Genomic DNA, 11,102 nt, shown 5'->3' on the forward strand with positions numbered 1-11,102 from the left:
AAAGGAGAGGCAGTCCGATCATTGCCATCCACACACCTATTTCCCCGCATTACTCCTTGGCTGGTATTGACTGCAAGGCTTTGTAGATTGCTCCCCTGCCTTGGTTTAGGTGTGCATGCCAATTCTCTGATGATACCTCCAAAATAGAGACTCAACAGTAATTTGGGAATTTTGTATTTCCCATTTGCCTATGGGTATACTTATTCAATGCTAATAAGATAGCTTTTGAGAGAGAGCAGTTTATTTACAAATTGTAATTCAATTACAATTCAATTCCCAAGTGGCAGTCCCTTAGGAGCAAGAATAATTTAAAGTAAGGCAGAGATTGCTGCTGCCCAGTAGTCTTTAAGCTTTTTGTCAGCTCTGACCTATTAATTTTCATATACCGCTTTCTCAGTTCACCAAAGGCTGTGCTGGAGTGTTAAGTGCAAAGATGATTTTCTTATCTACTTTTGCCGAGGGTTGGCTCTTGAGATATAGGAAATGGTTCACATTTTCCAGAGTTTGCTTGGAAACCTTATTGCCAGAACAGGTTGGAAGAGAACCTTTACCCTGCAGATTTTGAGTACAAGGCCCATCTGCTTCTATGCTTCAGTGACAGTATTGATGATGGCTAGGAACTTGCCCTCTGAGCATGTGTAAACACATTGGCCATCTGCGTATGGCAGCTGCGATACTGCGGTTTGAGTAACCTTGGTTTTCTGGAGTGTATTCACCATAAGTTTAACAGCTTCCTATATCTTCTGAAGATGAGTTTCTTGCTTTCTATGGGTTGTTTGTTGGAGATGAGATGCAACAGCAGAGAAAGAAGAAGAAAAAAGAGAAAAATATTAGTGCAATGATGCAGCTTTAATTCTTAAGAGTCTTCACTGAGAATGGTTCTATTGTCAATCACGTCTCCGTATGCCACTGTGGAGTAATCATAAAATGGAGACAAGTTTCTGGGAGCAGAAACTTGATGGTGACAAAATCTAATGACAATGTGTGTAGAGAAAGTAATGTTTAAAGTAAAAGTAATCTACACTGTCTTTGATATTGTAAAACTTCATGAGGAATGTTAGTATATAAACTTTTCAATATTGTTTAATGTCATCTCCTGTACACATGTGTAAGGCGAATGAAATAATCATTTCTCCAGATCCAATGCAGCACAAAAAAAAGCCACAAAAGATAAAGAACACAATAATAATACAGGTTGAGTACTTTTATCCAAACTGCATGGGGCCGAAGGTATATCAGATTTTGGATTTCTTCCAGATATTGGAATATATAATGAGATAGCTTGAGATCACTATCATTTCTGACTCTGAATTTATGTGTTACTGGTAAGCTGTCTTTCTTTTACGCTTGTTCATCACACATCACACATCGGATCGGATCGGAGAAGCCAGTGCTTGGGTCAAAGGAGAGCCAGCACTTGGCTCTGAGAGGGAGAAGCTGATGATCGGCTGGCAAAAGAGAGCCGGTGCTCAGGTCGGAGAAGGAGAAGCCAGTGATTGGCCAGGAGAAACAGAAGCCGACGGACAGGTCAGAGAAGGTTCGGAGAGCTGACCTGGGTGCAGACCGCGTTGCTCCCTGCTACTTGAAGACACCAGAGTTGGTGCATGAAAGCAGCATGCAGTGTAACCGTGAGTGACTGTCTTATACATTTCTCTTGTGATTACAAGACCCTGTTGGACATTGATAATGTAAGATGCTGCAAGCCTGTTTCCCTTGTTTGGCAGTGAGACAGGTGACGAGGCAGCAGCGTGGCCTCAGTTGTAGCGAGGACTGGGCCTTAAGCTGTGGCTTGCCTGCTGCTGCAGTCCAGGGGAGAATACATTGGAGGCGGTGTAGCGTGGAGTTCGTGTTCAGTTAGGAGATCGCCTCTCCAGTCAGTGCTGCCCTCCAGTGCTCGATTGGCAGAATGACAGGCTGAATTACTGGGAACTGTACCTGTCGCATGTTGCTTAGGGACTTGGACTATACACAAATTTTCTTCTGTAAGTGTGTGATTTTTCCTCTCGCTCACTATTTTGAATGTATGTTATGCACCTTGTGCCCAGAGGGACACTGTCTCATTCGACTGTATCCATGCATGGTTTGAATGACAGTTAAACTTGATTTTATTTGATTTGTTAGGTACTAATACAGCTGTTCAGCGGGTAGATTTTCATCGGGGATGATCTTGGCAAACTAATCAATGAATTTCTCTGCTGCTTCATGATCAGCAGATGCATTATCACTATAAATATTTAAAACATTCTACCATCAGCCTGATGAATATGCACCCTCAATTTTCAGATCATTTTGATAAATCTTTGCTTGTTTCACGATCAGCATACCGTTAAGCAGCATGTGCTCACTCCAACATGAACTAATCCACTCTTTCAATATGCATTCAAGATCTTCATTTTTCACTTTATGTAGTGTTCGTCTATTTTTCATTAACTTCATTACATATGTGAGGTAATTTCTCTGAACTTTCTGTGGTGTGTAGAGACCTGCACCTGCACCTGCACCTGGGAACATTCCCAGCACCATGTGGAATTTTCCATTTGTGATGTCATGCTAGTTCTCAAAAAAATTCTTGATTTTGGAGTATTTCTGATTTCGGAATTTCAGGTAAGGGGTACTCTACCTGTACTAAAAGAAAACCACACTTAAATATAAATACATAAGATAGCTTAAATTGATTGTATGTCCATAAAGTGATGCTTGGCTGTACATAAAGTGACTGATGGGAAATAACAGAGTAGTGACGGAGTTAGTGGGTGGAAATGTTGATCAGTCTTACTGCTTTGGGAAAGTAACTGTTTTTGACTGTAATGGTCCCGGCATGGATGCTACTTAACCTCCTTCTTGATGGGGTGGGACAAACAGTCCATGAGCAGGGTGCGTGGGATCATTCATGATGTCACCGGCCCTTTTCCAGCACCTTTCTGTATATATGTGGATAGGCTAGTGCTGATGATGCGTTGGACAGTTTTGACTACCCGTTGAAGAGCCTTGCTGTTCACAGCAGTGCAGTTTCCGTACCATGCAGTGATGCAGCATGTTAGGATGCTCTCTACTGCAAATTTATAGAATGAAGTGAGTATAGATGTGCAAAGTCCAACTCTCTTCAGCCTCCTCAGAATGTAGAGGTGTTGGTGAGCTTTCTTCACTGTGTAGGATGTGTCCTAGGACCATGACAGTTGTGTGAGATGTGTTCTCTCAGGAGTTTGAAACTGCTCGCAGTTTCCACTATTGTGCTGCTGATGTAAAGGGATATAGGAGTGAGTGATGCAAGTTCTTCTGAAGTCGATAACCATCTCCTTTGTCTTGGTGACATTGAGGAACGGGTAATTTGCCTGGTACTAGGCCTTGAGCTCTTCCACCCCCTCTGCAGGCTGTCTCATCATTGTTGGTGATGAGCCCCACCACTGTCGTGTCATTGGCGAACTTGACAATGTGATTGCGTGGGTGTTTGGTTGTGCAGAGTGTAAAGCAATGAGCTCAGCACACTGCCCTGGGGGGGGGGGGGGCGGGCACCCATGTTGAGGATGATGGGGAGTGAGGAGCGATTGTGTATCCTGACTCTCTGTGGTCTGTTCGTTTGGAAGTCTGACACCCAGAGGTACAGTGGTGTATTTAGAATGAGGAGTTGGAGTTTGTTTACCAAGGTCTGTGGGACAATAGTATTGAATCCAGAAGCAACGTTCTGACCTAAGTGTCCTTGCTTTCTTGGTGCTTTCTTGCTTTCTTGCTATAGCATCTGTCGTAGAGAGGTTATGTCGGTATGCAGATTGTTGGGAATATATAGGGCATGGATTTAAAATGAAAGGTGATCTACAGCACATCCAAACAAATTAATTGGTTTGTGTTTTGAAGAATAGGGAAGAAAATACACTTGCCAATACTGTTGCATATAACGAGAAATGGCCAGTTTCACATAGCTAGGAAACTGATGGTTACAGGGCCTTTGAACATCGTTTAGGAAAATTTTCAAGTTTTGCCATGGGATTATACTATGATGCAGCCATCATTTCTGGTTCTTTGTTGATGGTATCTTTCCAACAACTGCCTTTGTAAAATGGGTTAAATGCAGCTTCATGAAGAGATGCAGGTAATAACGTTTCAATACAAAAACTGGATTAAATTATTACCCTAGCTGGATCTGACATTAATTTACTTAAACAGTGCTGTTCCCTTCATTTCAATTATATTTTATTAACATTATTTCTTGATCACTATCTTACAGTCTCTTTTTATGTTCTGAAGCATTGTATTCTCTGCCTGACATTTAATTAACATTTGGATCCTAGCCCATTCTATGTTGCATTTGGAATGTCAGTCTGTGATCAGTGATTCATATCTGTATCATTTTTCCTCACATGTTTCAAGAAGCTGAGGGTGTTAACCCCTCACAGTCCCATTTCTTGCTACTCATGTTCTTTGATTGCATGAGTATTTCTAACCTCATGAGCTCTGGAACTGCAGTGCCAAAATTTGAAATTGTTTTTAGTATTTTTTGAAGGTCCTGATGAATCGTCTTGGCCTGAAGTGTTCACTGTTTATTACCGTCCATAGATGCTGCCTGACTTGCTGAGTTACTCAAGCATTTTGTGTGTGTTGCTCAAAATTTCCATAATCTGAAAAATCTCTTGTGTTTTGTATTTTACTGGCAGCCTCTTGCGAAGTCAGGCAGCAGGGAGCATTAGTCGGATAGTAGTCTTTATGCCTACATTCTAAGTGTGACAAGTTTTTGACATTTGCAGCAGCAGTTAAGGAAGATGCCAAGTTAAAGGTGACTGGCACTGCTTTGTTTCCATCCTGTAGGATAATTATCAGGGAACTTTGCAAATGAGTTGTCAGCATACTCTATTGGGCAGGAGAAAGTAAAGGAACATAAGGAGATCTAAAAATACACCCAGTGGCAACTTTATCAGGTGCACCTGTGCACATGCTCGTTAATGCAAATATCTAATCCGCCAATCATGTGGCAGCAGCTCAATGCATAAAAGCATGCGGACATGGTCAAAAGGTTCATTTGTTGTTCAGACCAAATATCAGAATGGGGAAAAGAAATGTGATCTAAGTGGCACTGACTGTTGAATCATTGTTGGTGCTAGACAGGGTGGTTTGAGTATCTCTGAATTTGCTGATCTCCCAGGATTTTCACTCACAACAATCTCTAGAGTTTATAGAGAATGGTGTGTAAAACAGCAAAAGAAAATCCAGTGACTGGCAGTAGAGTAGGCAAAAGCACCTTGTTAATGAGAGAGGTCAGAGGAGAATGGCTAGATTGGTTCAAGCTGACAGGAAGGTGCCTGTAGCTCAAACAACCACAGGTTACAACAGTGGTGTGTAGAAGAGCATCTCTGAATGCACAACATGGTGAATCCTGAAGTGGATGGGCTACAGCAGCAGAAGACAATAAACATACACTCAGCGACCACTTTATTGGGTACAGGATGTACCTATTAAACTGACCACTGAAAGTATAATGTTGGAGATGATCATTTAAAAAATGGCAACTGCTGCCAATATTTAAATATAATATAACCTCATTTAAGGTCAATGATATTCCATCTTATTTTCAGACCTTGATTATCAGTGCCTGCTTGAAGGTCTACAAATGAACACCTTGAGTGAAAATTCCCAAGGGTGGGTCATTAACTCTGGAGGCAGGGATTGGTGATGAGAGGAATCTGCTTTCAAGGCAACACAGCTGAAAGCAAACTCTGCTCAAAATTCTGCAATCGTTCACAATTGTTGTCCTGCTTAAAAGCAGGTTATACCAAAAAATCACTGAAATGAAATCTTCATGCATAATTTTGAACAGCATCTAATGAAGGCAAAGAAATACTGTCCTGGGCATTCTTTGTTGTTGAATAGATGTGTTTCCAACATGATGAGGACTGAGTTCCCTGCTTTGCCTTCTTTGTAATTAGCTTGTGTTTGGTACTAATCAAAAAAAAAAGTTTTGATATGTAAAACCATTAAATCTCAGGAATACAGCACATTGTCTTAATAACAAGAAATACCAATAAGCAGATCATATAAGGGAGAAAGCATTTTTGCTCATATGAACTTGGCCATCCAGTTTAGCAAAATCTCCTCAAAATATAGTCAAACTTGCCAAATTGTAATGAAAGATCAAAGAAGGTTGTGACAGAGAAGAAAGTGCCTAAAGTCAAATCCTGACATCATTGTACACCACCAAAGAACAGTAACGAAAATATTCCTTGCAAGAAATTAGAGATGCAGTTATTAGCAACATTAAAATTTCCTTGGAAGCTCCTTGTGCTGACCTAAAAATAAGTACATTTGAATACTAAATTAGAAACATAGAAAACCTACAACACAATACAGGCCCTTCGGCTCACAAAGTTGTGCCAAACATGTCCCTACCTTAGAAATTACCTAGGATTACCGATAGCCCTCTATTTTACTAAGCTCCATGTACCTGTCTAAAAGCCTCTTGAAAGACCCTATCGTAGCTGCCTCCACCACATTTGCTGGCAGCTTATTCCATGCATTCACCACTCTCTGAGTAAAAAAACTTACCCTGACATCTCCTCTGTACCTTCTACCAGCACCTTGAACCTGTGTCCTCTTGTGGCAACCTTTTCAGTCCTGGGAAAAAGCCTCTGACTTTCCACACGATCAATGCCTCTCAACATCTTATACACCTTTATCAGGTCACCTCTCATCCTCTGTTGCTCCAAGGAGAAAAGTTCACTTATCCTATTCTCATAAGGCATGCTCCCCAATCCAGGCAACATCCTTGTAAATCTCCTTTGCACCCTTTCTATGGCTTCCACATCCTTCCTGTAGTGAGGCAACCAGAACTGAGCACAGTACTCCAAGTGGGGTCTGACCAGCGTCCTATATAGCTGCAAAATTACCTCTCAGCTCCTAAATTCAATTCCACGATTGATGAAGGCCAATACACCATACGCCTTCTTAACTACAGAGTCAACCTGCGCAGCTGCTTTGAGTGTCCTATGGTCTCGGATCCCAGGATCCCTCTGATCTTCCACACTGCCAAGAGCCTTACCATTAATACTATATTCTGCCATTATATTTGACCTACCAAAATGAACCACCTCACACTTATTTGGGTTGGACTCCATCTGCCACCTCTCAGTCCAGTTTTGCATCCTATCAATGTCCTGCTGTAACCTCTGACACATCAATATATTTAGTCACATCCTCAAAAAATTCAATCAGACTCGTAAGGCACAACCTGCCCTTGACAAAGCCATGCTGACTATTCCTAATCATATTATACCTCTCCAAATGTTCATAAATCCTGCCTCTCAGGATCTTCTCTATCAACTTACCAACCACTGAGGTAAAACTCACTGCTCTATAATTTCCTGGGCTATCTCTACTCCCTTTCTTGAATAAAGGAACAACATCCACAACCCTCCAATCCTCCGGAACCTCTCCCGTCCCCATTGGTGATGCAAAGATCATCGCCAGAGGCTCAGCAATCTCCTCCCTCGCCTCCCACAGTAGCCTGGGGTACACTTCTTCCAGTCCTGGTGACTTGTCCAACTTGATGCTTTCCAAAAGCTCCAGCACATCCTCTTTCTTAATATCTACATGCTCAAGCTTTTCAGTCTGCTGAAGTAATCACTCAATCACTAAGATCCTTTTCCATAGTGAATACTGAAGTAAAGTATTCATTAAGTACCTCTGTTATTTCCTCTGGTTCCATACACACTTTCCGACTGTCACATTTGATGGGTCCTGTTCTTTCACATCTTATCCTCTTGCTCTTCACAGACTTGTAGAATGCCTTGGCATTTTCCTTAATTCTGCCCACCAAGGCCTTCTCATGGCCCCTTCTGGCTCTCCTAATTTCCTTCTTAAGCTCCTTCCTGTTAGCCTTATAATCTTCTAGATCCCTAACATTACCTAGCTCTCTGAACCTTTTGTAAGCTTTTCTTTTCTTCTTGACTAGATTTATTACAGCCTTTGTACACCACGGTTCCTGTACCCTACCATAACTTCCCTGTCTCACTGGAACGTACCTATACAGAACTCTACACAAACATCCCCTGAACATTTGCACATTTCTTCCATACTTTTCCTTGAGAACATCTGTTTCCAATTTAAGCCTCCAATTTTCTGCCTGATAGACTCATAATTTCCCTTACTCCAATTAAACATTTTTCTCAAGATGAAGCCAGACTCAGGTTGGAGGGACACCTGATATTCCGTCTTGGTAGCCTCCAACCTGATGGCATGAACATTGATTTCTCTAACTTCTGTTAATGCCTCTCCTCCTCTTCTTACTCCATCCCTTATTCATTCATTCATTCATTTATTCATTTATTTATTCCCTTCACCCCTTTTTTTTCTCTCTCTGCTCCTCTCACAAGCATTCCTTGCCTGCTCTCCATCTCCCTCTGGTGCTCCCCTCCCGCTTTCTTTCTCCCTAGGCCTCCTGTCCCATGATCCTTTCCCTTCTCCAGCTTTGTATCCCTTTTGCCAATCAACTTTCCAGCTCTTAGCTTTATCCCTCCCCCTCCTGTTTTGCCCTATCATTTCGGATTTCCCCCTCCCCCTCCCACTTTCAAATCTCTTACTATCTTTTCTTTCAGTTAGTCCTGATGAAGGGTCTCGACCCGAAGCGTCGACTGTACTACTTCCTATAGATGATGCCTGGCCTGCTGCATTCTACCAGTATTTTGTGTGTGTTGCTTGAATTTCCAGCATCTGCAGATTTCCTCGAGTTTGACTTTTCTAACTTGTCTGTTCCTATCTCTCTCCAATGCTATGGTAATGGAGATAGAATTATGATCGCTATCTCCAAAATGCTCTCCCACTGAGAGATCTGACACCTGACCAGGTTCATTTCCCAATACCAGATCAAGTACAGCCTCTCCTCTTGTAGGGTTATCTACATATTGTGTCAAGAAACTTTCCTGAACATACCTAACAAACCTCACCTCATCTAAACCCCTTGCTTTAGGAAGATGCCAATCGATATTTGGGAAATTAAAATTTCCCATCACGACAACTCTGTTATTGTTACACCTTTCCAGGATCTGTTTCCCTATCTGCTCCTCGATATCCCTGTTACTATTGGGTGGCCTATAAAAAACACCCAGTAAAGTTATTGACCCCTTCTTATTCCTAACCTCCACCCAGAGAGACTCTGTAGACAATCCTTCCATGGCATCCACCCTTTCTGCAGCCGTGATACTATCTCTGATCAACAGTGCCACGCCCCCCCCACCTCTTTTGCCTCCCTCCCTATCCTTTCTGAAACATCTAAAACCCGGCACTCGAAGTAACCATTCCTGTCCCTGAGCCATCCAAGTCTCTGTAATGGCCACCACATCATATCTCCAAGTACTGATCCACTCTCTAAGCTCATCCGCTTTGTTCACAACACTTCTTGCATTAAAATAGACACATCTTAAGCCTTCGGCCTGAGCGCATCCCTTCTCTATCACCTGCCTATCCTCCCTCTCGCACTGTCTACAAACTTTCTGTATTTGTGAGCTAACATCCTCTTCTCCAGTCTCTTCAGTTCGGTTCCCACCCCCCAACAATTCTAGTTTAAATTAAATTATATTAATTAATTAATTTAGATTAATCTGGAGTCATATGTAGGCCAGTCCAGGTAAAAGGTGCACCATTTTCAACCCTGACAACAACCATGTCTTCCCCACTGCTATCAGGTTCTTGAACTGACCTGAATAACCCTAATTCTACTGGGCTCTATTCCCCTCATGTTGCACTAATATTGTTATGTTTAATTTTATGTTTTTCGATTTTGGTATGTAAACTAAGTATAACTAATATTAATTTCCGTTTATGTGAATGACAACAGTTTTGTTCATGTAATTTATGTTTAGTATGCTTGTAATGTACTGTGTTGCTGCTTCAAAAAGCTATATTTTTGGTATTTATAGCATGGGTATATGTATATACCATGATAATAAACTTGAAGTTGAAATGAACAGTGGCCTGGTCCTATTTTCTTATGTTCTTACGTTCTGAAGCTGATAAGTGATCCAGACTGATTTTTAAGCTAACTTGATAGTTTTATGGTTACCGGACTTTCTTCAATCCAAATTTACTTTACTACGTTTTTTAATGTTTAATGTTTTCATGGGATTTGACCCTCGACCTCTGGAGTGGGGACGCTGGGCTGTGGTAGGAGCCGGATTAAGTTCAGAGGAGCTGACTTGGGTGGAGACCATGCTGCTGCCTGCTTCTCAAAGGGTTCGGAGTTGGTGTGCAAAGGCGGAGTGCAGAGAAACCGCAAGTGATTGTCTTGGATGTTTCTTTTGCGATTGCAAGACCCTGTTTCCCTTGTTTGATGGTGAGACAGGAGGTGAGGCAGCAGTGTCTGTTGTGGCAAGGTCAAGGCCTCAAGCTGTGGGCTTGCCTGCTGCTGCAGTCCAGGTGAGGAGGAGACACTGGAGGCGGTGTAGTGTGTGCTCCGTGCGCAGTTGGAGGTGACCTCTCCTGTCGGTGCTGCCTCCAGAATTGGATTGGGGAATTCCAGGCTGGTCTGCCAGGAACCATCAATCGCAGGATGTTGCCCAAGGTCTTGGACTAAAAATGTGTTTCTTGCGGAACTATGTTCTTTTATTTTTTTCTCTCTCATTATTTTGAATGTGCATGTATGTCTTTGCACCTTAGCCCCAGAGGAACGCTGTCTCATTCAGCTTTATCCATGTATGACTTGAATGATAATTAAACTCGATTTGATTTGATTAATGATCCAAGCCTCTGTATTTTGGAACAGCAACAACTGCTATGCTACTGTAATCTCATATGGATATAAAAGGTCTCTAACTGTTTTGGGCTTTTTGTAAACATTGTAGGTCCAGTAATCGAGCAATTAGCTGATGACCAACACTATCAAGACTTTTAATGACGTAAACAACAAAGGACCCACCCTGCTGAGAACAAAGACCAACAGCGGGAAGAGGGAAGAAGGAAACCAGCAATGTGAGGATAATCTGAAGCAGGTTTGATTGTTTCCAGGCCAGGCAGGCACTGAAATGCCTAAATTAACAGAATGTGTCTGCGGGAGATAAATAACAAATAACAATTCACCAGCAGTGAATTTGTTTGTACCAAGTTTACAAGGTCATTTTCCACAG

Source organism: Hemitrygon akajei, chromosome 18, assembly GCF_048418815.1.
Source record: "Hemitrygon akajei chromosome 18, sHemAka1.3, whole genome shotgun sequence".
NCBI lineage: Eukaryota > Metazoa > Chordata > Chondrichthyes > Myliobatiformes > Dasyatidae > Hemitrygon > Hemitrygon akajei.